Source organism: Passer montanus, unplaced genomic scaffold (assembly GCF_014805655.1).
Source record: "Passer montanus isolate IOZ18808 unplaced genomic scaffold, ASM1480565v1 scaffold53, whole genome shotgun sequence".
Lineage (NCBI taxonomy): Eukaryota > Metazoa > Chordata > Aves > Passeriformes > Passeridae > Passer > Passer montanus.
Genome location: NW_024370263.1, coordinates 679,599 through 706,819, shown reverse-complemented (window position 1 = coordinate 706,819; position 27,221 = coordinate 679,599). Strand labels below are relative to the sequence as shown.

Here is a 27,221-nt window from a genome sequence, read left to right as displayed (position 1 = left end):
GCTGATTTTTTGAAGTTGAAGCAAACCAAAAGTCCAATCTGTTTAAGTTTAAACATGAATAGTCAATGCTGCTGTGTGAACACTTTATGAATCTATTTGTTCCTGTCTCCCATGGAGTTTTATCAATTAGTTTTGAACCCAACCTTATAGTTTCATCCACGGAAGAAAATGTTTGCAGCTAGAGAGCTGGGAATAAAAGACAAAACACAAACCCCAAATCTATCCTTCCTATATGTAGCAATCTTCTACAAGGATGAAGTTTAAAGTTAATTTATAACTACTTCTGTAAATATCTTTGGAAACTTTGGTGAAATTTTCCTTGCCCTCCTCTCTTCTCTTTGTTTCTGCCTGTCACCCACACCCACAAAGCATATGCATGTTCAAGACCTAATTAAGAGGGGTTTATATGAGTTTGTACATGTGTTTTCACACAGACGGAACGCCGGAGTGTGTTGCTGTGCTGCTCGTGTGGGACTGCATTAACCTTGCAGATGGGGAGAGTGTTATGAAAGAAATCGTAATTAATAGCATTAAGAAGCTGATTAAAATACAAAATGCGTTATTGCAGCGGGGGTCTCATTAAGGAATAGTCATGCCTGTCTGCCACAGATTTAAGAACTTTCAGCCACAAGGCCTTGAACTGAGGCAGCTCCAGTTTAAGCAAACGCAGCAGAGACTCCACCCCCAGTGACATCAGATTGAGTTACACTGCAAAAACACCCCAAGATCTGCAGGGAAAAAAAAAAATCAGCCTTCATGTTTAAAAATTATAAAAACGCCATGCTTCTCCAGCATTGGCCAGTTGCAAGGAGCCCTTCTTGAAAGCAAACTAAGAGCAGAGCAAATGTCTTTCCACAGCCTTCCCTTCCAAAGGGAGGGGAGAGCACAACTGCACACTTGCAGCAAAACACCACCAAAAAAAATCCAAAGAATTCCCCAGCATCCCCCAGCCCTGAAACACAAAAATTCAGTCAATTAATCCAACATTACAACAGATCAATCCTCCTTTCGCAGAGCAGGAAGAAAACCGTGGAAGGGGCTGTGGAAGTGACAGATCTGGGGCTGGGGTCCGAGGGTGGGCGATGGGGACCTTCCATTAATTTTATTTGCAGTTTGTTCAAAGTTAAACTGACAAATCCGTTTGGAGTTTGCTGTAAAGTTACACATTTTTCACGTAAACATCCAAGGCAGTTGCCTTTCTCTAGGATGTGTCATTTCCTGTGTAGCTATAATAACATATTAAGTAAAGGGATAGCAATGAATTTACATATTTACATATGTATAGACGCTGTGCATATGAAAGATAGCACCAGAAATCGGCAGAAAGCATTTTGTTAAAGTCTGGGAAGTGACCACACTGAAATAAGAAACAGGCTTCAAATATTCTTGGCATTCAAGACAGGTCTGGCAAGGAAAGATTTACAGAGAAGTGTGTGGGACAGGAAAGGCTCAGTGTTTAAAGATTCGGGGAGGCGGATGCCATGCTCAGGACACAGGTCACCAAAAAGAGCTACAAAACCAACTTAGTTCTTACCTGCTCCCCACGGGCTTTATTTTACTCTGAATCGTGCAATGCTAAACGTGTGGCAAGGCATAAGGAGACTCTCTGGCGACTGATAGCGAGCTGAAGGAATTAACTGCAGGGGTATGGGCTCACCTTTGCTCCAGGAAGGACATCTTTCTTTTTGCTGTAAGATATCTACTTTTTTTTTTTAACTTTTTTTTTTTCCCAAGCAGTAAAGTGTCAAACCCACAAAGGAAGAGATATAATTAGTGCTGGTACCTACTACAAACTCGGATCTCTGAAGAGAGACCAGTGCAGCTTTTCAAATGCCTACCATTTTGAAATCAGAAAAACATTTTCTAACAGACAGAAGAATCCCTCTTGAATCCCCCCTGGCCCTTTTGAATTCACGCCCTGCCTTACATCAAACGCTTTTTTGCTGATTAACTGCACAATCAGGTCCCTGCAGATCAGGGGAAGAATGGAGAAGAGAAAAGCAACCTCTTTTCCAGAGAACAATACCATTATTTCAGCTCCATTGGACAGGAATGTGTGATTTCACAGCCCACTGCCCTTCTCTCCCATCTCCAAAAACACTGCCAGAGATCCACTGCTCCAAGTCCCCACCCATTAGTACCCAGATCCAGCATTTACAACTTGGGCTCAATGTTTGTGCGTGGGGGCTACACACATATGTGCATACATATATGGAGAAAGTATCCAAATCAGAACCAACTCCCAAGCCCAAGAATAGATACAAAGGAAGTTTAGTTTATTTTTAAAAATAGCTAATATCTTTCTTCTTTTATAATGTAAATTTTTCGTTCACACGGACACAAGTTTTGTTTTTGGGCTGGATTTGGTATGAAGGTAGAGAACAAATGAAAGGAAAGAATGTTTTAAAATTAAAATAATACAATAATTTAGAAAAAAATACACTGTTTTGTTTTGTTTTTAAAGACAGGCAACTTAACAAAATGTCAATAAATACAGTTGAAATTTTTAAAAAGCCTTCATACCCACAAAAGTGTATGAAAGTTTAGTGCTTTCTCACTCAGTTTGCTGACAAATTGTTCTTGCTGATGTATGGAAACATTTCCATTTTACAAACATCTGTTGAAATCAATTGTTGAAGAACCGAGGAACTGTGTATTTGGAAGGGGAAGCAACTGCACAGTCGTGAGTTTGCTAGTTAACAATATGGCAGAAACCTTTCCAAAAAAGAGACTCGCCGAGACTTTTCCCTGTGAGAGGGACTCTCAGAGCCAATGACTCAGTCTTTTTTGATTAATGTTTCAACGATTCCTGGCTTTTACAATTTGCAGGGCAAGAGAAATGCTAGAGATCTTTCCTCCCTAGCCCTTAAACTTTGATATCTCCTGATTTCAGCTCAACCGCGCGTACAAAAGGAAAGAGCTCTTGTCATGAGAGTGCACTGGAGTGACCTGGTGTGTTCCAGTCGGTCACAATTAAATCCCCGGCTCGGCTGAGCCCGCGGCTGCGGGAGGAGCGGGAGGGGAGCGCGGAGGGAGCGGAGCCCCCGAGCCCCCCGCGACCGCTCCACACCCACAGCAATAACTGCTATTCTGAATTTGACTAATTTAGCGGTTTCTTTTGCCCCGGCAGAGGTTGCTTTTCTAATTGCGGGGAAGAGGTCCAGCTTTGAAACCGAAATAGACAGAAAATAGTTGCGAGCTCTTGGGCAGAGCAGCCCCCACCCTCCCGACCACACCTCTCCGATCCGGGACGGCTGGGGATCAGTTTTGTTCCCCCAACACCAGCACTGCCGAACAAAAGAGAAAAGAGAGAGAAAATAATATTTGCTCAGGTCCCCCCTCTGCTCGCCTTTGATTTATCTGTTTACAACCGGGACCCCCTCAGTTGAAACAAAAAATCAATGAAAATGTAGTTGGAGAAAAGGCGGGCAAACTACTGAAAAAAAAAAAAATTTGTGAATGGAAGAATGTGTTTGTGCATTCATTGTTAAAATAAAGAGCGATCCGTGACGTGGCCACCGGGGCGCCAATGGGCGGCGGGGTAATATTTTTAAACATCCTCCCCGGGAGCCAATGGCGGAGGCGGTGGCAAAGACTAGCGCAGGGCCGGGCCAATGGCGGGGGAGGTATGCTAATGAGGAGTTGGTCAGGCAGGAGCTGAATGTCAACTAGTCAAAGATGGAGGCTGGAGCGGGGAGGCCATGAGGTTGGTACCGGAGGATTTGCCCACGTTCCGATCGATCAGGGACCCGCGCCGAGGCGCGCCCGCGCCCGGGGCAGCGAGGGCGCGGGGCGGGGGGACCCGCGGGGCCGGGCGGGGGAGGGGGAGCCGGCGGCGCCCCTCGCCCTCCTCCCGTGCGGAAGCTCCCCGGCGGGGCCGTGCGCTTCCCGGAGAGGCTTCCCCGCGGAGCGGGCGGTGCGGGAGCCCTTTCCTCCCGCATTGTAAGTGTGGCGATTCCCCGAGCGAAGTTTGGCTGGTCGGTTTGCGTTCTGGCGTGCGATCGATACGAGGCGTTGGAAACAGCGGGCGGCCGGAGCCGCCGAGGGCGGCAGCGGGGCCGGGGATAAAACTTGGGAGCGGCGGGAGCGGGGAATGGGCGCCCGGGGACGGCGGGAGCGGAGCGGAGCGGGGACGGCGCGGAGCGCATCGCCGTGCGCCGAGCAGCGCCGGCAGAGACACGGGTGCCGGCGGACTGGGCTGGAAATCTCTAGATAGTGGTGAGCTTTCCCCCCCACCCTTTTCCTCCTCTCAAACATTTCACCTGTGCGAACAGTCCCGAGAAAGCGAGTGGGATCCCACGAACGAAACCGCGGCGGCCGGAGCCGGCGCTCCCTGCCCGCCCCGCGAGGGCTGTTCGCGGGAGGGCTCGCGGCTGCTGCCCGCTCTCATTGTGCCACAGCGCTCCTCCTGCGAGATACGAGTCACATTTCTAAACCTAGCAAAACTCCGATCTGTCTAGATACCGCGTAGAATTGTTCTGGTAAAAGATCCTGTTTTAGAAGCTCCCTCTTTTTGTTGTGTTGTTTTGTTTTGTTTTTTGGGGATTTTTTTTTTTTTTGCTAAAACCCCTAAAGAGCGAGGCAATAAGTCACATGCTATCTCCAGCCACTATTTATATTGGCTTAATATTTAAATCTCGTAAAAGTAGTGCTTTGCTTAAATAGTCCAGAGTTTTTGCAATAAACCAGGGTGCGCAACCCAAAGTGTTTCTTTGGCATTCTTGCACTTTGCCCCAATTCCGCTCCGTTTCCCTCCAGTGTGTGGTCTTTGAGTTGTGTAAGGAAAGCTTGTACCCTCAAACACAGACTTGGGGCTCTGGAATTAAAAAAAAAAAAACAACTTCCTAAGGTTTAACACAAATTCTTTTAGTTTTTTTTTTCTTTTCCTTTCCTTCTTTCTCTCTCTTTCTTTTTTCATTTTTTTTTAAATGCATCTCCAAACCAGTCTAGGTTTCTGGATTAGGGGTAAATTATTGTTAAAAAAAAAGGGGAGAAAAAATTAAAATGAAGGGAGAAAGCAGGAACGATACAATTTAAGATTCTAATTGGGTTGGGACATTTCCAAATCAATTGGCTTTGTGTTAATACTACTATCATAGAGTGACAACTAGAATTCATATAGTGAATTTTCTCACTCAGCCCAAACTCCCCCAGAACCGAATTAGTTTAATTTATTTTAGCATCTGGTACGATTCTTACTTGTCTATATAGTTCATGGAAAGTTGTTTTCAAGTTTGGATTTCTTTGCATAGAATTTCTTTGCATTGTTTGAAATAAAATAATTTTGTAATTTCTCAAGTGATTCTTATTTAACAAATAGTTACATTTTCCAGCTTTAAGTTTGAAATTGTCTAGAGGAACAAATGGTAAACAGTTTAAACCTAAATACTAAGTTGAGTTTTAAATGTTACTTATTGCTAAAATTATTTGGAATGTCTGATTTGTAATGATTAACTGATGTTTTCTCCTTACTACCCATATATTCTTTTTGAAAAAGGAAAAATTACAATAATAATGTTTTCATGATGCAAGTAGGTGATTTTTAAAGGTTTCTCACTGCTGGATGGATGGCAGTTGTTTTGAAAGCTTGTTTAGATACCTCTAAAATAACAAGACTTCCTTAGCAAGTAGAAGTGAATAATTTAAGGTACTAGAAGCATGTATGTAATAAATACCAATTATTTTAACAGCTGGTTCAGATGAAAGCGAGAGAAAGGATATTAACTTATCCTCCATTGTGTCTTTTAGTTCATTATACCTACTTTGGTAAAATACTGGGGTGCTAAAATACAAGCAGGACAATCCCAATTCTGGTATTTGCTTTCACATGCTCTAATGCAGTACATTTACTATTGATAAGGAAAATAAAGTCCCTAAAGCAAGCTTACCTAAATTCTTGATGAAGTTAATTGAAGAAGCAGTTGTGAAATATTAAAATTAATTTTAAAGAATGACATTGAATCAATGTGGTTGGTAAAGAAACTCCTTTTTTTTGAATGTAACAAATCTGTTTTAGACTAAAACATGCACAGAAGCCATCACTTGGAGAAGTTTCTAACTGGTTTATCATTTATTTTGGAAAGTCTCTGAAGTATGCTGTTGTCCAGAGCCCTTTTTCTGTTGTACTACTGGCAATTATGATGAGCAGTGCAATATTAAAAGGGCATTGGCTGGCAGAAACATGACCCCCTTTAGCAGCCCACCCTCTTCAGAGTGGGCAAACAACCCTAAAATAGATGCCTCCTCCAGTGTATTTTTGCACGTGTGTGAAATAAGGTTTTATACATGTGGGAGTGGTTTTAAATAAGGAGAGAGATTTTGGGTTATACATTTTTATGTGTCTGTATAGAAATGGGCTGGAATAATTTAAACATCCTATTTCCATAAGCTCCATACATAAGCTCCAAACATTTCTGAGAGCTTTTAAGGCATCCATTACTTGCTTTGTTTACCAATAGCTTGTGAGTAATTAGTTACTAATTTCTATACTCTTCCATACAATATCTACACTGAATTATTTTTATGATTTCCTTTACTTTTTCCCCTTAGAGAAACTTTCTCCTATATGTTTAAGGTGGTCCCTATCAATGTCTACAGGGATTTAATGCTGTTGATTTGTTTCTAGAAATCTGTGGTGTTTGTGCTGTAATTTTTGAGTGGTCACACACACAGAGATATGTGTGAGATTGAAGCACAGGCACCAGATATTTTTGTACCCAGGTCTCATCATTTTCCATAGCAAATCAAAGCACTGTGTATTTATACCATTCTATATATACACCACACCCCCCAGGCTTTTTCATCGGTATTGGTCAACCATGATAAAATCACAGCACAATTAAGAAAACTTCTGAAAGCACAGGAAAGGGTTGGCACTTTCTGTGATTTATTTAAATTGTCTAGTTCAGATTCATTAACTGACCAATTTGGGTTTTATGGAAGCACACACATTTGGGGATACTGAATTATGTCCCTTCTTGTTTTATTCTCCATTACAATAGAAAAATATTTTATTGTATAAAACCTCTATAACGTACCGTGCCTAGATATACTGGGCATGTAGCAGAAGACTTGAATGGTTTGTTTAACAAGCCATACTAACAGTGGTCTTTTTCTATCCCTATCCCTTTTTTTCCTCTCTTTCTGTCATTTTTTAAACTAACTTTTTGTTGTTTTCTTTTTTTTTTCTTTTTTACCTTGTCTAATTACGATTGCAAATAAACTTTGTCATGCAGAGTTTTATTGGGGCTAAACATAAAAACGTTATTGTGGTTAACACTGTAATGTAACAGTCCCTTACAAAAGGATGCAGGGACAGCTGTGCAGAACGTGACAGTGGCTGCTGGTATCGCTGGCTCTGACAATGTTGCACTACTGTCTGCACAAATAAAGCAGTGCAATAATATTGTCAAAGCATTTGGTTCCAGTCCTAATACATCCTTTATGATCAGTTACTGTTGCACACCCAGCCCCTGACATTATGGCATTCTGTAGTTATTTAATGCATTTTAGTAGGGAACCAGCCCCCTACTCTGATTTCTTCCCTCCACCACAAAGGCTCAAATGAGCATTAAAATGCCAAGATCATGTAGAAATTGCTTTAAAAAATCCCTACCCTTGTGTTTGTTTGTTTATTTTGTGTTTGGGTTGAGTGGTCTGTATGGAAATTCCTTGGGTTTTGTTCCCCGTTTTGACTGCTTCAGTGTACAAAATGGATTGCCCTTTCTGCCACTAGCTTGGGTTTGTGTGTCCAAGTTGTAAAATAAAAAGCTGGCCTATTCACATTTTAAAGCCCTCTTGTCCTCCTTCAGAGCAATCACCACTATCAAAAATATCCTGACCAGCTTTGAATATTTTCTTCCTTCTGCTCTAAAAATTAGGGATTTATGAACCTAAGGATAATACTGTTGTGTACAGAATTCAGTGACTTTAATATATACCCATGTATTTGCAGACAATTTAATTTTTGCTTCCTATTGACGTATTTTTCAAGTTCCATCATATTTCACTTTCAGAGAAATTACTGTTAAGATTAAAGGAATATTGATACCTTCATTTTCATTAAAAAAAAAATAGTACAAGATACCTAAATAATAATCAATAGGATTTGAAAGACAATCTGTCCCTGCACTTCCAAACAGCAACATGGAGCGAGGCTGAGATGCGAGGATGGTGTAGGCCTAGGAGCAGGAACACTGCATTCAGAATTGATCTTTAAATAACAATATGTTGGTGACTGTCACTCGCGGTGTAGTTGGAGGCAGATGTGGTATTTTCGCTTGCAGCTGCTAAGAAAGGGGTTTGGAGGGCTGGGGGATGGGACCTTCCTCTCTCTCTCTCTCTCTTTTTCCTGAAGCCTTGAGCTGTTACCTTGGGAGCAAAGGGTGGGGGTGGGGAGAGCCGTCATATTGGAAATCAAATCTAGGTAAACGAGTGCTTTCAGATCGCACAGCACATCCCAGGCCAGGCCAGGATGTGCTGGTGAGCGAGCCATGGGGAGGCAGAAAATGGAGGACCACATCCTAACAGGGGGAGCGTGTCCCATTTTAGACAGTTGAGGAGAAGCCGAATCCTCAATAATGCACTCCAGTTCTCCAATGACCGAGGCAGCAGACAAAAGACACCTTTTCAGCCCTTCTGTCTCTGGGGTGAGCTGGAGGCTGTGTCCCTTTCACGCCCAGAGGAGAAGGCAGAGCCTCCATGCCTGATCCGGAGGCATGGTGCTGGTGGCCCATGCGGTGCATTCCCAGGCCTCAGTGGAGGAAACTCGAGCCGCCATGGCTCCCTCTCTCTAGAGCTTTTCTTTTCATCCATCTCTGCAGTGTAGCACAGTTGCCATTTTTGTGTGTGTTAAGGAACGGGGAGGCCTGTTTAGCTTTGGCACTTTCCCCTCTTCTTCCTTTTAATTCTTGATTAATGAAGAGGTAGGAAAGTGAAATCTCTGAGGGATTTGCTAGGGGGTGTCTTCCCCCCTTGCAATCAATAAGAGTGTAAGAGCGACCAGAGTGGGAGCATGAAGGGCCCTTTGCTGCCCCTGGCCAGGGAGAACGGGAAGGAGGGTGGACCAGTGAGGAGCTGGAAGCCACCCTGGAGCAGGGCAACGCTTTGTTCTCTGTGTGTGTGTGCGCTCTGTGAGCCCATCAGCGAATAGAAATAAGTGCTAGTGAAAGCCTTGGTGGGGCTGATGCTGGGCTGTAAGATGGCCTCTCAGACATGTGAGCCTGCCTTGTTTGGAGGTGGAGAAATCACAGGGGGAATAGATGCATAGTTATTTTCCTGTATGAAGTTATGTCTTTAAAAATAATATGGTCACTACGCTTCAAAACCTCCCCTGGGCGTGGGGGGAATCTGAGGCGTGTGATACAGGGAAAGGCCTGTGTGATGACAAGGACCATATCCCATTTGGAAAGGGAGAGGGGCAACCTTCTGAGGGCTCCTGGCTCTGGCTGGGCAGTGGAGCCCACAAACGCCCTTTGCTGAGCTCTGTGGAAGGCAGGCCCCAGGGGCGTGAGGGGAGAGGACGGGTTCCCTGCAGATTTGGGCCTGGGATGGAGGTTACACATTCCAAACCCTCCCTTCCCCACTTTTTCTTTTTTTTTTTTTTTTAACCCTGCCTGGCTGAGGAATGTAACAGCAAAAAAAAAAAAGGCACTGGAGGAAAGAAAAAAAAAAAAGAGGGGGGATTCGGAAGCAAAGGCCCCTTCAGGAGTCTGTATTTGTGCAAGGGAAACCATTTGCATGTGTGTGGAGATGCCAGAGTTTGTCTCCAGTTGGGTCGGAGGGGGAGGGCGCGGGAGGAATGCGGGGAATCAGGTCGGGCTGCGGGGGGAAGGGCTCCGGCAGAGCCTCCATCCTGTTGTTGCATAAACTTGTTAAAAGAACCCCTCCTCTGTGGAGGCAGCACACATAGGGTATTAGTGTGGTGGAGGAGGCCAGACCTGCGCCCTGACTACACAACCAATTGGAGCGGAAAGTGAAATCAGATGGTTTAAGTTTTCAGAGGGATTTTTTTTTTTTTTCAGGGGGACTTTTTGAGTCATTGCATTGAGTGCTAGATCTGTGTTAAGGTCGCTCCTGCCCTGGCCGCTCTTGGGTGGTTTGGGGAAGGGAGGCGGCCGGGCGGGGGCAGGAGGTGCCGCTTGCCCGGGTGCGGTGCCCCCGGCCCGGCGGGGCAGGCTCGGGCTTGGGGCCCTGCAGAGAGCACAGCCCTGCCCGGGCTGGGGCAGCCTGCCATGGGGGGTCTGGCCCTTGCCGCGGGGGAAGGGGGAGCTCAGCATCAGCCTCGCTTGTTCTCTTCCCCAGCCGAGGCAACTACAAGGCCTTTCACTTGCCCTGCACAGGCACGGCCAACAGTGGGATCGGCACTTCCAGGGTGATAGTATTTAGCCCTATTTTCCTCCTGCATTTAGTACCATAAGTCGTCTTTTTTATTTTTTTTTTTTCCCGTCAGACAGCAGAGCGCTGGTAAACACCATGCAGAAAAGCCGTATTGTGGGGTTACAAAGTCTGGGCTGTTTAAGGAGCTCTGTCATTCCTTTTAATGGAGCTCACTGACGCAGATCTGGGTTCTGCCAGCCGAGGAAATATTGCTGCTGAGAAAAGGGTTATTGAAACCCACAAACTAAATATTATGAACAAGAATCAAATGGCAGGACATTCTGGAGTGTAATCCCTCCTGATTTCAGGAGAAGGGAAACGTATTGGTAAGTGGCTGTGGGTGACAGAATCCTTGAGCTCGGTGGGTGAAACACATTTGGGAAGGTGATGTTTTCAGAGAGGATTATCAACCCTTACTCTCTGGAGTCTCACACCTGGACAAGTTGACTCTTGCATGGAAGCAAGAATCCCCTTTTTTTCTGGACAGATTTGTACAAACTTGCTAGATAGACTTAAGGAGCCAGGACTGGAATGCTAAGAATTTTCTCTCTCTTAAAAAAAAAAAAAAATTAAAAAGGCAACACTTCCCAGTTTTAAAACAATGATAAACTTATTAAATAGGATGGAAAACTCTAAATCAACTTTCAGCCCACAGCTGTTTAAAGTGTTTGCTTTGACCTTTGGTGATAGTGTCAATTCCGCTGCAGAAAATATATTGTAAACTATATAATGTATTTAATTGCAAGACGTCTTTTAAATGGTCTCCTTTCCTCAGGCTAGAGAACTGGCTGTGACCAGGGAAACAAGGCTGGACTGTGCCCTTCTATGTTTTGTGAGATTGTAACTGAGATGAAAATTTAAAAAAAAAACACTTGCCCCAGTGGCATCTTTAACCACAAGAAAAATAAACAAACAAAACAGCAACAAAGGGAAGGAGAAATGGCTCCCTAAGCTAAACCAGGGAAGGCGAGCTCTGATCTCACAAAGAGCAGAGGCCTCTCAGCTCCAGAGACTCAGCTCACTACTTTATTTATCCCAATGCTTCATCGTAAGGACACTTCAGTCTATTTGTCTCCTAACATCAGAAAAAAGGGACTTAAACACATAGCAAAGGCTCCACTACAGTAAGATTCCCCCACACGCACTGCCAAAAAAAGAGCTTCCATTATTGAGCAATGTATAAAGTGTTATTTCTATACTAGTCTGGGTGACATTTCCATTTAGTTTCTATAACTGTGATTAAAGGCAAGAGAGGTTTCTAAACATATCTAGAGATGCTGAGCCTCACAGTGTATAAATAGCATGCATTTCATAATCTCGTGTTTAAACGTTTATTTTAAAATAACCCCCATATACATTCCAGAGAGTCTCCCTGCTATAGGACATAGTGCAACCCAGGCTTTGCATATCATTTGCAAACTAGGTGGAATACTATTGGAATACTATTGAAGGCTGATTCAGTGTTTATTTTTTTCTGTTTTGTTAAAAGAAAAAAAAAGGCAATGTGGGGGGAAGCCTGTGCCAATACACCACTTAGAGATAAGGACATTTTTGAGACACATCTAGGCTCTCAGCACAGGTCCAGAAACATAAAGTAACTTAATTGCTTTTGCTTGGAACTTGTGGCTGACATTTCTAATTACATCCCTTACCCTCCCCTGCCAGTTGTAGCTTCTGCAACTACTGAAGTATTTAAGTTGTGAGGAAGTTGTCAAATCTTGCTTTCCCCCACACTATCCATGCATCAGTAACATCACTTCATGTGCAGATTGTGTGTTTCCACTGTAAGCTTGCCAGTAGGTTTGTCTCTTGGGCCACTGGAGAAGTTAAATTGTGTGTATTGTGTCCTAAGTCTTGTTTGAGTTAACATCAAGGCTGAAGAGTGGAAAAGACATGGTAAACAATAAACAAAATAGACTGGATGGGAATAGATGGAAAGGTAAGGCTGAGCCTAGTTGCATCTTTTTTTACATTCTCAGTCCAACTGGATGTCTAGGTTGCAGGGATTGTTGAGAAGCAATGGCAGGATTAAACCTGAGGTTTTGCCAAGGTAACAAGAATACAGAAGTTTGATAAAGCTCAATTCTGAGCTGTTTTCAGCAATCTCTGTGAATGTAGCCTTTTAATTAGTGCGAGCAAAGATTTAATATAAATAAATAATGTGGAAAAAAGATCCCTGTTCCACAATCATCACAAAGGATGGGGAAAAGGAAGGATTGGGACAGATTGGAGATTTTGATTATTGGGCATTAGACAAAACCAAACACTGAATGGAGCTTGCCTAGTTCCTTTTTCTTTGGCAAGTGAGGCAGCATCAAAGAGGATGCAGGGCTGCCTTACACCAGCACGCCAAAAGCCAGGGACCTGCAATGGCAAACACCAGATCCATGTGGCATGGATAAATTAGCCAGGAATCCATGAATTAGGGGATTGTCCCTTCATTACACTCCAGTTTAATCCACTGGAAAGCAGACTGAGGAAAGAGAAGCTTAATGTGTCAAAATCATGACCTGGTTTGGGATGGCCTGGGAATGAAATTTCCTTCCCCTTCCTCCGGGCTCTCAAGTGTTCCTACGTGACAAATGCGCTGGGGCAGGTTAATTGGGAGCTGGAGTGCAGAGGAAGAGTCTACTTGGCAAAGCACCCCTGAAGCTGGAGGTGTCTCAGCCCCTCCCTGCGAGTAATTTCTGTGGCTGTTAGTGTGTTCAACACTAAGCCAGCCCCAGCTGAAGATTGTGCCTTCCAGCCTTGGACAGAAAAGGTGCTGGGGAGGGGGAAGAGAAGAAAAAGCCAAACAAAACAAGCTAGGGCAAAACACGCGTGCGTCTTCAAACACTGTTTAACCTGTGTGCATAAATGTGAAGTCAGTGCTGGAGAGCCTGCCCTGGAGATCCTGTTTTGCTTTCTAATTTTTGGTGTGTACTTAATCCCGTGATTTCCAATGAAGGGAGGGATATTTAAAACACTGGGCTCTCCAAGTAGGACAACCCTAGAAAGGAAGTTCTCTGAGGGCTTGATGCCTGTTACTAAGAGGCTCAAAATACAACTATCAGTTAATCAAATAAATAGCACTTCCCAGCCTCTGACAGCTAGGCAGCTAATTGACTGAGGCTATTAATAAAGGAGAGAAATTTACACAGAAGAAAGTGAGAACTGGGGATGGAGGTACAGAAACCTGGATAAAAGCCATACTGGAGTTAAATGTGTCCTGGGAGAAAGGGGTAGTGCCCATGCACGGATTCTGTGGGTCAGAGATTTACTCCATTCCTGCATCCCCACTCTCCCAGGAGCACATGGTGCTGTGATCCGCAGGGCAGTGCACTGCTTTCTAACTTTTTACCCCTTCCCCATTTGCAGGCACGGAATGAAGCTCCCTCCAGTCACCTGCTGCAAGACACATTCAGCTTCCTAACCTTAAGGATGAGACCCTATCAATATTGCCTCTGCTTTTGTGATCAGGGTAGTAGTGCAATATTGCTTATAGGGTCTTTTCTTTTGAGGGTTATTCTTCATGGAAAGAAGAAAGCCACAGCAGGACAAAATAATCCCATATGCCCAACAAGTTAAGGGAGAAGTTGTGAAATGCTGAGTGTGGTTAGATAGGCGAGTAATTGCACAGAGATGTTATTTGTGACAAATAATCGTGCTATTCTGGTGACTCAGGTCGTGAGTAATGGGCATATTTTTGATGCTATCACACAGGATTCAAAACGGCTTCGTGTTTAAAACACAAGCAGTGATTGAAACCAGAGAAACCCATCATGGTTCCTTTCTAAAATAGTATGAGTTCTGAGACGTTTGAAGGGTGTCTATATTACACACTGATGTAAACACCCACCGAAGGATGGGAGGAGATACATAGCCATACTTGCTGTTTCTGTGCCTGATCCCAGCCCGAAAACCAGTGTAGTGCAAAGCAGAGCACAGCACAAAGAGGCCGAGGCTCTAATCCCAATAACCTCGGCGAAACAAAGCTCATGCCTGTGCCCGGCGAGTGCGGCCCGCCGGCTCCGCCGCCGTGCCCCGAACACCCGGGGCTATTCCAGGGTCGGGCGGCGCAGCGGGGCCGGGCACTGCCTCCAGCCCTTCCCGAGAGCTGCTCTCTGAGGTACGTGGGAACGAAGCAGGGATGGGGGTGTTAAATCTCCTCTCCGCTTTGTGAGGATCAGCTGGGGGCTGACAGCAGCCGGGATGGCCGAGTGGGTGGCCCTGCCTTCCATTTCAGGTGGTCCCCGCGGTCCCTTTCGGGACCTCAGGGGCCCAGGGAAAGGGGTGGTGGGAGGGGACTGAGGGCCGGATCAGGGCGCGGCGGAGCTGCCGCGGGGCCGCTGCCGCGCGTCTCCCCGGGGCGGCGGGGCTCGGGCAGGGTCCGGGACACAGCACGGGGCCGTGCCCGCTGCCTCCCCCTTGTACGGCTGCCGCTACCCTCGGTTTAACTCCCCTCCCACCCCGAGCTGCCCCCTAGCATCATTCCAATGGGAGGCGGCCAGCTCGGGGACAAAGCCAGGATCTTCCCACCCCACTCGGGCTCGGCCCCTGTGCCCCCAGCCCGGCAGCCGCCGCAGCTGCTGTGCCAGCGCTGGGACCACCGGCCGGGCTGCCCCTCTTTCCCTGTTGCACTACTGTCACGGTCGCAGCGAGCAGTGCAATAATGAAAGGGCGTCAGTGCGCCGGGGAGCGGCGAGAGCCGGCGACGAGCCGGTGACAGCGCGCGGGGACGGGGACGTCCCGCCGCACCCGAGAGCCACCTTAACGGGGCGGAGGGGATACACACGACACTGACGGACGGACTTTGGTTGTGCAACTTTCTTTGTTTAAACACGCAGCGGCGGAGAGCGTGCGCGCAGGGGCAGGACAAGGTGAGCGGCTCCGCGCACCGCTTGCCCCGGGCCCGCCACCGCTCCCCGCCCCGCCGGCCCCGGGGCAGCTCCTCTGCTGTACCCGGCCAACACCGAATAAATAAAAGTGACCCCCGAGTCCCCTGTCCCTGCCTTTTCTTCCCGGGGGGTTTCTTGCAGGTCAGCAGCCCCTCCTGCCTCCCTGGCAGCCCCTCGCAGATACAAATCCCCTCGACGAGTTTTTGCCCTGCGATCCGGTGTGCTGCTCACCCGTTTGGTCTTGTGGGGAGAGGCCGAAAATGCGAATAGGAAACGAGCGTCTTCCTTCACTGCGGAGCCTGAAAAACTCCAGTCGTGCCCTAGTGCTGGGTTCAGCCATGGGAGAGCACGGGTAGGGAAGTGAGTGTGGGGCGGGAGGGGAAGGGTTTGCAATAATGAAGATGAGAACAGTGCTTTGCATCTGGGAAGGCCAGGAAATAGCCCTTTGATTATTAGTGGTCATGGTGAAATGGATACTTCTATAAAAGAGGGCTGGGGAGGGGTATTTCCTTAGCAAAGGACCTTCCTGCACTGGCCTTTTGAACCTGTGCTTCTCCCTGGCACTATTTCTGCTTCATCATGACTTTTTGCAGAGGAAGGTGAGTGCAGAAAACAGGCTGGCTGTCAGAGAGGGATGCAATCTAATCCTGATGAAAAGGCTTTTACAGTCTATGCTTAATTTCCTATTTCTTTTGGGTTCTCTCTATCTTCCATCCCTCACATGCACAAGCAGATACAAAAGCTGAATCCTTCCCTGCAGTCTTTCTCCCAGGGAAAAGTCAGCCCCCTCCCCAGCTTCACCTTCAGGCTTTGCGCACACAAAATGGCTGCAGCAGCCTGTGGGTGGGCATGGAGAGCTCAGGAAGCTGCTTTTCTTTTTCCCACCCTGCCTGCCCAGGAAGCCCTTCTGCTTTTATTTTCTGTGGCATTTTGCTCTTGCATAGCTCTGTGCAAATCCAAGGGGGTCTCCAATGTGTAATCTATGCATGGAATGGGAGCTGGGGAGGGAAATGGCCAGTTTGCATGAGAAGGGGACCTGTCGGGCCCCAGTGTTTATTTTTTTGCTGACCTTCTGGGGATATGGTCAGTGAGAGCTGTGACAGCTGCTGGAAGCGGCAGGGGCTTTGAAGATTGTGAAGGTTGTGACCTCGAGGCCCCTTTCCTCTCTCTGTCCCAGGAGCTGCTGAGTCAATCAGGGAAAAGGGGAGGTGAAATGGGGGCTGCTCTTTAGCCATTTTTCAATCGGTGAATGAAACAGGAAAGGACAAATGCAAGAAGAAAAAAGAGCGATTACTTCCACTTTGGTGCATTACTGAGAAGGGGGAATCTCTCTTTGGCAAAAGATTATAACAATAATGGGAAACCACTGTGCTCCTAAGATCCAGCACCTTGAATAAAGGATTTAACTGGGCAAGGAGCTGATGGCAGATCAATAACAGTAAATTAGGGGGAAAGCCTACAAAGTCCTCTTGGTTCAAAGCAAGAGGAAATCCACCTCTTGTTTCCACCAGATACCAGCTCTAGATGTAGCAGCAGTAACATTCCCGGTTGTCCCACTAGCTCCCACCATCTCCTTGACCCTACACTAACACATCTTCATCTTTGCTGAGCTCAGCTGAACCCTGTGGCTGAGATTGCAGAGGCCGCTGACAACGGCTGCACCGCACATGCCAAAATAAAGAGACAAAGTACATTGTGCAGGGCTGTATCCTTGATGTGTGCTTTCAAATGGCACAAGCTCCCCTGGCAATAGACACCCTGAGCAGCCCACGAGAGGGCTCTCACTCAGCCCCAGACCCCTCTCTTAAGCCCAGTGAGAGGGGTTTAACTCTTTTTCAATTTCTGGATAACATGATCCTATGGATCTTTTCTTTAAAATAGTAATCAGAACAGCAAACAGAGCACCCGGCTTCGGTTGACCAATACACAACAGAGGCAAAGAAAGCAAACAGCAGGCTTTTCACTTAGTTTACACAGGGGGCACTTAAATACTGTATTGGTTACATAATACCATTTGGGGGTTGGGGTTTTACACATTCTTCTACTAAATATATCTGTGAGATTTGTTTTAAAGTGATCAACATAAATCCAGCCACAGCTTTGAGGCCTATGATTAGACCTAATTCCAGTAGGTAGCTCGTAGCATATTTACTGAAAACTAAGGCACAATAGAATTTTTTGCCTAGTCCTGCTGGTCTGCACTGCACTCACTCCACTGCAGCAGAGGGTGTACATTGCCCTGCCATCGACAGCCACTTCCCTGCAGGAAGCACAAACAGCTGGGCTTTAGGGCCATATCCTGCCCCTGCTCCACATCCAGTCCTCAGAACTCATTTCAGCACAGACTGAGCAGGACATGTTCCAGCAATTACAACAAAGTAAGTGCTAAAAAATAGGATGAAGCATATATTAAAAAAAAAAAATCTTAGCTGTAATTGATCAGGAAAAAAGTATATACTGTTAAGTCCTCCAGAGAAACCTGTTCAGATGGGGTACCTGAAAGTACCTTCCCTTCCTGAAAAGCCCCCCAGTAAACATCCTGTTTCCATCCAAAGGGAGTAGCAGGTGGCCAAACTGCTCCACTGGAGGTTTGACAATGGCATTATCTATCCAGCTTGTCAGCTGAAGCCTGGCTAAATCTGTACACAACTTCTGAGACTCCAGCTAAACCCTTCCTGGGAATGGAAAGCTTCCCCAGGCAAAGCTGGGATCTAGCAGCCCTGCATTCTTGCAAAGGATGCATCCCTCTGCTCAGAAGTGAACAGATGGGGAGAAAAGTCTCAAAGCATCAGAGCTTTAAAACAGTGCTCTTCTCTTTAGTGTATTGTCACCAGGAGCTCCATGGGCAGGGATCTCTGCCATAAGGAACTAGCAGAACAGCGGGTGGGTGGCTAATTGAGAATGGGAGTTCCTTGGGGCAAACCAAAATAGTCTTTGTGGCACTGCATGAAACTAGGTACAGTTCCTGGGCTCAGCAGCAGACACTGACTCTGTAAAATTCCTGCTTACTCACTCACCTGGGAGATAGTTGAGCCTTTTAAACATTTTGAGACACAGAGTAATCAGATGACAGGGATAAGCTGCTGTTATTGTGCAAATTCAAATGTATCATTTTCCATTAATGTAGTAAGTCAAATATTTTATAGAATCGCCCTGCTACTACTGCAACAAATAGCAGAACCCTGCCTTCCTCAAACACTGATATACTAACAAGTAACACCTTTGTCAGGAGCCACTGTCTTTGTGAGCAGTTTGCCCAATTAAAATCTATGGGGAGTTACACTGACGACAAGAGCCACCATCACATGGTACTAGAAACAAACTGGTTTGTTCCACCACTGTAAATTCCTGTGATATTTCAGAACAAGGTTGGGGTGATGGCCATCTGAATTTACACAGCCCTCCAGCACAAGCTTCTGTTACTTGGTTTTTTTTTCATAGTGGATACACCTTTTACACATCTTTAAATTATTTTGAAAAATTCAAACAAAAGGGAGGCTGTGTTCTGAGAGAAGGAGAAAATAAAAAAAAACCTTCCCATTCTGAGGGAAAAGGGGATCTCTCATCAATCCTGGAGAAGTATGGAGGTCACCTTCATGTGCAAGCTGTTGCAGGCACCAAGAAGGAGCAAAGCTAAGGATTTCTTGCTGCCTATCCCCAAAAACCAAGTGATTAACTTAGGACATTTATAGCAGCGTTTGGAGCAAGTGAAAGAGTAGTTTTGGTTGAATGTCTGTCTGAATTCTCTGATCAGATCCCTTCTCCCTCTCATTTCCCTGTGCATGCACAGACAACCTTACTGAAAAGTAAATTTTTACAGGAAGTTACAGGAAGAAAACTTAACAAACAATGACCAATCAAAAAAAAAAAAAAAAAAAAAAGGAGGGATAGTTTAATTAGGGGCGGGAGAATCTGGATAATACTTAAATCGGGAGAAGTGAAGCCGAACTGTTTTCCACTTGCACCCTGTATTATGGAAGGCAGCGGGGTAAGGAGTCTTCTTTGAAGCCTGGACTGCCTGACAGAACGGCTCTCGGCCGTACAGCGGGTGGGGTAAAGCCCCAGGCTGCCTTCCCCGTCCGGCGGAGCGGCTCCCCGGGCGGGGCGGGCTCGCCCCGGCCCCGCCGGCGCGGCGAGCACCGGCGAGCGGCACGGGCAGCCCCGGGCGCGCTGCCGCCGGCACGGAGAAAGGGTTTGGGTGCCGGGGCCTCATTCTCGGTGCTCGGCAAGGCCAGCGCACCGCAGCCGGCTGAGCCCGACAGTGCTGCCGGGTGAAGCGGCCTCGCACAGAGATGGTTTGGGGGTTCCGAGGGGCCCTGGAGGAGCCCGCTGACGGTCGGTCCCGCCGCTTTGTTCGCAGGCTCTGACCAAAAGGAGGGCTTCAAGCCTGAGGATCTTCCCCCACCTTGACACAGGAAGGCAGAGGGCGGCCCCCCTTCCGTCGGGGAAGGTGTGCTTGAAGCCACTGCCATCCCCTGGGTGAACGGCTGACGCGAAAAGTCACGTCCGCCAGTCCCAGCAGGGACGGGGAGGACAGGCTCAGGGCGGGGGCAAAGGGGACACCGGCTAAAACCACTTCTCGACATAGACGTCTTGAATTGTTTTTATTAACTTGGGGGCACACAATAAGCATAAACTTATAAGGGAAAGGGGGACGACGCAGCAGGAGTGAGGATTGCTCAGGCTACTCAGTCACACATTTCCGATTATCTCTGCCCAAAATACCTCTGCCCGAAATCCAAGAACATCCTTCCCTGCCTCTTCTCTATTCAATTTAAATGCACTGATGCACATAAATGCCCCAGCGACCAGCCTGGAGGGAGCCTGCTGCTGCTCCGACCGTCGGGACAGCACCTCCCGGGCCCTCCGGGGGGCTTGGGGGTGAGCCCCCGCACTGTTTTGCCGCATTTCCCTCAAGAGGTGAGTGAGAGTCTCCCACCTGCAGCCGGCCAGTCCCGGCGGCGAAAGCACCGGGCGGAGAAGGGCTGCGAGGCGTGGGGACCCCCTGTCACCCCACAGGTTCGAGCAGGGGCCACAGCAGCCCGGGCCAAAGAGGGGCTGGCCCCGGCAGAACACCCAGCCTCCCTCCGCCGGGCGGCAGCGGCCGTGCCCGGCCCCATCCCCGGTTACCCCTCAGCCCCCGGACAGCCGGACAGGGACAGGCAGAAGTCCCTGCCTTCGAGGGACAGGGCCATTCTAACGTGCTTCGGGCAGCCCACCGCAGAGAGGCAGCGGGTGAGCTTCTGCCGCTCGGCGGGGCTGCGGGAGACGGGTATTGGGAGGGCAGGGATTCACTTGGGCATGTCACCCAATCCTCCTGCTGGCTTCTTGGACACCTGCTCCGGAACCCAGAGCACTGCTCACAGACAAGGCAAAGAAAACCTATTCTTCCAGACGGGACGAAGAAGCACCGACACGTTTTTGGGATCACTCAGTTCTGCAGCTGCAAACTGAGTACTGCTCATCAGTTCCAGCTCAGTACCTTAATCATAGCTCTACCTATTCCTTCCAAAAGATCCCTGGACTTCAGCTAACACTTTATGAGGATGGAATTTTATTTTAGGTTAAGTACTAAGGAATTCTTTTAGTATAAACCATAGTGTCTCAGACCAAACAACAATCACTTCTCCTTCTGTTTCTTAAGGCACCAGATATAAGAAAATATGATATAGCGTTGAGGTGGTTTTCTGAGCAAGAACAATCTGGACCGGGCAACTTTCCTATGCAGAAGAGCGCAGAAAGCAGGTTGGAAAGAAAAGCGACATTCTGCATTTATTATTATCTTCCCTTCAAAGCATCTTTTAATGTAGCATCCCACTCAGCACCAGCCTTCCCAGCGCCGCCCCGCGCAGCATCTCCTCCCCGGCGGAGCCAATGCCCTGGCACGCCGCCGGTGCTGCCTCGGCTGCCGGAGCTCCGCCGCGGGGTCCCAAGGAGCAGCGTGCTGTGGGCAGAGCAGGAGCCGGCCCGGGGCAGGGTGGTGCTGAGGATGCTGAACCAGCCTCCCCCGGCCAGCTCCCATCGTGGGTCCGCTCCACGCCTGCGCCCTGCCCCGCGCAGCCCCCGCCCCTGGGCACCGCCGGGCTCGGAACCCTCGCTCGCCGTCACTGACACGCACGTTCACTTTGTGCTGACGTTCCCCACATTCGGGACCCCACCTCCCGTCCCAGCAGAACAAGAGTTGCGGGGTTCACTCGCTCCCCGGCTCGGCTCTCGGGTGTCGCTGGGGAGGAAGCCGAAAAAAGCTGCAATGTCAAATTTTCAGTCTTGGGAGGGCTCTCAGGCTTTTCTCTACCACCCACTCCTGCTCTCCTGGAGGGCGGTGTCCCTTCACCTCCAGCTGCCGCTTCCAAAAAATCGCAAGTACCCCAACCTTTTTGAGTAGGGAGGAGGGAAGTTGAGCCCTCCCAACTGCGAATTTACCCCTTAAGGACCGAATCTGTTCGGATCGCCCCTCCCCGCCCTTTGCCGAGCAGCACCCATCCTGTCCTCCAGCGCCCGGCTTTAGCCCTGGGAAAGGCAGTTTTCCTAAGGGGCGTCACGAAGCACTTTTCCCCCCAGAGCTGAGACCGAGGGGCTGCGAGGCTGCTGGGATTTCTTCAGCAAGATTTCAGTTAATTGCTCACAATAAACAGCCGCCCATATCATGAGGGAAAACAGCGCACATAGAGAGAGACAAATATTTTAACATTTTCAACTATTTTGCCCTTGAGACTGAAGTCTCTAAGCTCGACTGAGAGCCAATCTCACCGTGGGTTTGTATTGCTGAGGAAACGCAGCACAACATAAACGTGTTTTGCTGTGCAGCTTTATAGAAAATTGCCTGCAGCTCGACAGCAATCATCTGCACATCCGCACCCAGCAAAGGCAGAGGTAATGTGTTCAAAAGTATAATATTTGCAAGAGAGAGCAGATGGTGCTCCCTTGGGTGCAATTTCAGGAGAAGCCTTGCATTCTGCACTTCTCGAGGTCTGTTTTACCCGCACAGGTTTAATGCTATAAGAGCTCTGTATTTTTTTCCCTTTGGCAATGGAGTCACAAGCACACTCAACGCTAGCCCAGTGTAAGATGTTGCTGGCACGCGTCATGACCCTTCCCGTTTTGAACAAGCAGGGAGGGTACAAGGGGAGTAGACAGGTGATTAAAAAACTGCCTATGCGATTATTTTCCCGCATCACCTTCCATGTGCCCGCCGAAGCCAGCTACCGAGCTTGATGGGTTTGTACTAGGATGGAACTGCTGAGAATGCATTACGGCGTGTTCCTCTCAGTGTCAGCAGCCGGACAGGGCCGGAAGCCCTCTCACAAGCCGTATAAAAGCACGATTAGAACACCCCTAAGCACTAAGGCCTCCGGGCGTCCTTGATGCGAGATGAGCACTCAGGGCCCCCGAGAGCCTGTCAGCTCCCTCTCCCAGGCAGGTACTGACTGAGTCGCCGCTGTGTTTTCTCGGCACAAGAAGGCACAACCATTCGGTTTTGCAGCCTTTTGGGCTCTTGAGCTACTGAGCTTTAAACTTGCCGCCTGGGCAGAGGAAGTCGGGTGCAGACAGCGGAGGAATCGCCCTCTCCGCCTACCCATGGCACACCGGCACTGCCCAGCGCAGCCCCGTCGGCCCCGCGGCCGAGCGCTGCCGCTCGCGGCCGCCCCGGAGCTCTTCCGCGGGAGAGCGCCGCGCCCAGGCTCCGGCGGGGCCGGCGCACACCGTGGCACCTCCCCGCTCCCTCCACGCCCCGCTGCGGCGGGCGAGGCTGAATAAAGAGACGCCGATCGTGCCCGGCAGAGAGGAGGCGAGAGGGATGGTGGCAGAGTGAGCCGTGAGAACAATTTTTCTACGAGAATGAGGGGCTCCTGCCAGCAGCCAAGGATCGCCGTTAGCAGCGATCCGCAAATACCGGTACCCGGAATCCCTGAAGGCTCCTGCGAGAGCATCTTTCCGCTAGACATGAAGGAGTATCGGCAGGCAGCGGATGCTGAGAAACGCAAATTGCACCGCCAGGCAGACATGAAGGAAAAAAAAATTACGTTCTTTTGGCACGTGAACAAAGCCCTCGGCAATAACTGCGCTGGGAGGAAAGGGAGCTGGAGCCGCCGCTTGCTGTCCCCACTGAGGACAGCCCCTGGGTTGCGATGTGGGTGACCCACGAAGCCAGCGGGAGCGGCATCCCCGCAGCGTGGCTGGGAGAAATCTCGCAGCGGCTCGCAAAGCGATATCGTGTCGGTAAGAGATGGCAGCTCGGCTTTCATCCTCATGCCAAAGGGAATCCTCGGCGGATGGCACAGGATCTACTCCGGGGGAAGCGGTCCAGCAAGAGCCGAAGAGAGCCAGGTGAGCTATGTTGGGGGTAAGAGGTGTTCCTGTAACTACCACTGACGTGCAGCCTATTCTAGTTAGGAACTGACAGTTTCGTTTTAGCTTTTACTGTCGAGATCTTGCGAAATGCAATGCGTATTTTTGTACATGACAGGACAAGGAGAGCTCCCTTTTTAACGATCCTTTTGTGCGTTTTCTTCCCCCACCGAGCAGAAACCGGTATTTAATTTCACAATACAGACAATAGCCTTAAATGTACACTGTAAGCAAACAGACTTCATCCTTGGCCGCACTTCAACGATCCTAAAGAAAAATAGTAAACAGAAACGCTTGAAGCACCGCTTCAGAGCTTATGCTAATGCTTTAAACTTCCCTTCTAATAACCGAGCAGTACATGACTTGGCAGAGCGCACCTAAGGAGGCGCGGCCGCACGGGCGGTCCTGCAGCAGCTGATCGCCCTCGCAGTGTAACGCGGGGGAAGCGGATGTTATTTGTTTCCCCCCGAAGAGTATAAATCTGCGGCGATCAAAGCTGGCTGCTGACGCCCCGCCGGGCTGCCGGAGGCACGCGGCTCGCAGGCAGCAAAGGCGGAGGAGCAGCGCTCACTAGCGGCCGCGGCTCCCCGCAACGCGCCCGCCCGCATCCACCCCACGCAAGGTTTTCTCCAGCTCACCCACAGGGCTGCTCCCCAGGCAGGACAGGGTAGCCAGCAGTATTTAAGCGCGCAGAAGAGAAGCTCTCCTGCAGGGGCTGTCTGCGGGCACCGGCTAAGCCGGGCAGCCGCGGAAGGCGGCTGAAGCCAGCCCGACCCTTGCAGGCTGCAGAGATGGGGCTGCGAGGGCATCAGCAGAAGAAAAATAACAGCTTCGGGCACCTACTGCGTCTTATGCTCAGCTGTGGTTTGAGTTGCACTTAGATTCACCCCACCTACTTTGATTTTCAGTACAGCACACACTTGTACTGATAATGAGTACTCCCAGAAAATGAAGCCGAGGTGGATAAATACAAAACCATCACGAGGATCAAGCAAAGAGCCACAGATCCGAGTCAAAGCTCGACAGTCCTCCACACAGCCAAAGCCATCAACACATTATTTTTACCATTTAAAAAAAGCACACAGGAAATTATCACACAGCTTTACAAATTGCACACATTCTGATTAATTTGTAATGTGTTTCGTAAGGGTTCGGGACCCTTGAGATGTCATACAGCTTCTAACACTTCTTATCCTAATGAAGCAGGACACCATTTTCCCAAAGGACAGGAGACAGATGAATCCCTCACAGAACAGCAGCTTGAATCAGTATCAGAGCTATCACTGTGAACTTTATGCTAATTTAGAATTAGCACAATACCAAATATAGTAAAAAGGTTTTTATAATCGGTTCAGTTTGAAGCAATTTAAATAGATGGAAGCATTGAACAGTGCAGCTGCTGAAGTCTACTTTTCAAGGTGCTCACTATATCCCCTCCTTGCTCATACACACCCAAAATAAACCAGTACTGTCCTCAGAGGAATTGGCTGACCATGTCTCAATCAATTTCCATGCATTACTGCAATTACAGCAAGTTTGATTCAGGAAACAGATGAGAAGGAGCTAATGCTGGGTTTCCCTCTTTTGCACAGAAAATAAAAAGAAATTATTATGTGTAAATACCACACACCCTATCAAAGAATTTGTAAATATGGGAGCACTAAGATGCTTAGAATATCTCTGGAAGGAAAAGGAAGAGGTATTAAATACTTACTCCTTTAGTCTCCTAAGGTTTTTCAAAATGCTTAAAGTTTATTACTGTTTGTGACCTGCATACATAATAAACCCTAAGGTAATGTTCAAATTTCCTTTGTGTTTCCTACGTACTCCAGGTTGGTAAGGTTGAATGTTTTATTCTTGAGGAAGAAAACCATCCCCTGTGCTTCCCACCCCACAGGATAGAACCAAGCACAGTGAAGAGGAAAGCACTTCCTTAGCCTCAAATATTCCTGTTTAACTTCTTTTCTTGCTTCCTTAAAAAGCTAAATGACACAACCACAAGCGCTGTCTTGTAACCCCAAACACATGAGTTCCTGAAAGGCAGCTGATAAACAGCCATGTCATGAAGCAATTATCAAAGATAATTGATTGGTGGCCCAGGGCTGGATTACGGGAGACGTTTTTAAAGAGAAAATTGCAAAACCAAAAGGGCACAGATGCAAACTCAAAACTAGGAAAGGGGCATTAGCATGAGACACCCTACATGCACAAATCTCTGACAGGCTCTAGGCTGCCAGCAGGGAATTTAGCACAGAGGCAGCAAGGATGCCAAGCAGGGAGTCGGACACCAGCAGGATGCTGCTGCTGGAAGAAGTCACTGCCACAGCTCAGCCTGTCTGGGCCAGGTGTGAAACTGAGGCATCTGCACTGTCAGCTACTGCCTCAGTGCTGGGGAAGGCAGGCACAAGACAGAAAATTCAGCAAAACTAACAGGCTTACAAATACTGCTGAGTAAGATTCATTGTTACAGGCTTGTTTTGACTGTATTTTTTTTCTCCTTAAAAAGATATGCTAATTTAACCTAATAAGAACAGATATACCCAATTAGTGTTCCTAAACACAATAAATTAAATTATGGTTATACCATCTGAATACAAACACTGGTTTATATTTAGCCTCAACATTCAGAATGAAGAATCAATGAGCAACACATCCCTTCCAGCACATTGGAAAAACTTAACCCAGGTTTCATTCATCCTGACCAAAAAGTCAAAATGTGTGGCAAGTGTTCATATGCAGAGCAGTTGTACAGAGCTTTAAAGAGCTTCCAGAAATAGAGTAAAAATATCTGTAGGCACACACTTGCCTAGAAATTAACATATCTAAGGAACTTTGTCATTTCATATTGAACTAGAAATATACATATGTGTAAAATGCACTATTTGACAGATTTTACCCTAGAGCCCCAACAGCTTTAGACAGTAAAATCATATGGAAAACAAACACCACCACATAGCAATACAAAACCAGATTCTCCAAGTCTCTAACACTCACCCATGGGGGCAGGACTGAAAAGTTGAATTATGAGCAGCCAAAGTAAATAAAAACACCTGAATCACACTCTGGAATCTCAGTACTTGCACAGAAGCACAAGCCATCATTTTTCACAGCTATAATTTTTGCATTTCCTACATTAACATGACTTTTGCAGCCAGAATTCAGCATGCTAGGAGTACCAGTAGTTCTTGAAGTACTATATTAGACCTTTCCAAAGTAAGGTGTACTTCAACCAGCCTTATTTGAGAGTCCTTCAGACCACCACTTACAGTGATAAAAACTGGGGGAAAAAATCCCAAGCAAACAAAATCCCCCCAACTATTGTGACACATTCAAGTGAAATATTTAGGCTAAGTGACTTTTACACTTTGGTCAGAATCAGAAGTGGAGGAAACTCAGTTCACATGAATATTGTTGAACATGTCTTTAAATAAGGCATTCATGGGTATATTTGTGTGTGGCAGCTTGGTTTTTTAGAAACAAAAGGTACAAATATTTTTCAAAACAGAACATAAGAAAGTAAGCAATAAGGACTAAAAATCATTTTTTTTGCAGCTTCACCAAACCAATTTGGTTCAAATCCAGACCAGAAAGCCAAAGATCCAGTGAGATCCCACTCAA

The 27,221-nt window shown here is 47.6% G+C and overlaps 1 long non-coding RNA gene across 1 annotated transcript; it reads left to right on the top strand.

Annotated features, from left to right (window-relative positions):
- Positions 1–3,684: 3,684 nt before the first annotated feature.
- LOC120509605 lies at positions 3,685–16,933 on the top strand. The gene is made up of 3 exons (XR_005629302.1): positions 3,685–3,706; positions 10,451–10,703; positions 13,735–16,933. It is a non-coding gene; the product is annotated as an uncharacterized LOC120509605 (long non-coding RNA).
- The last annotated feature ends 10,288 nt before the right edge of the window (positions 16,934–27,221 follow it).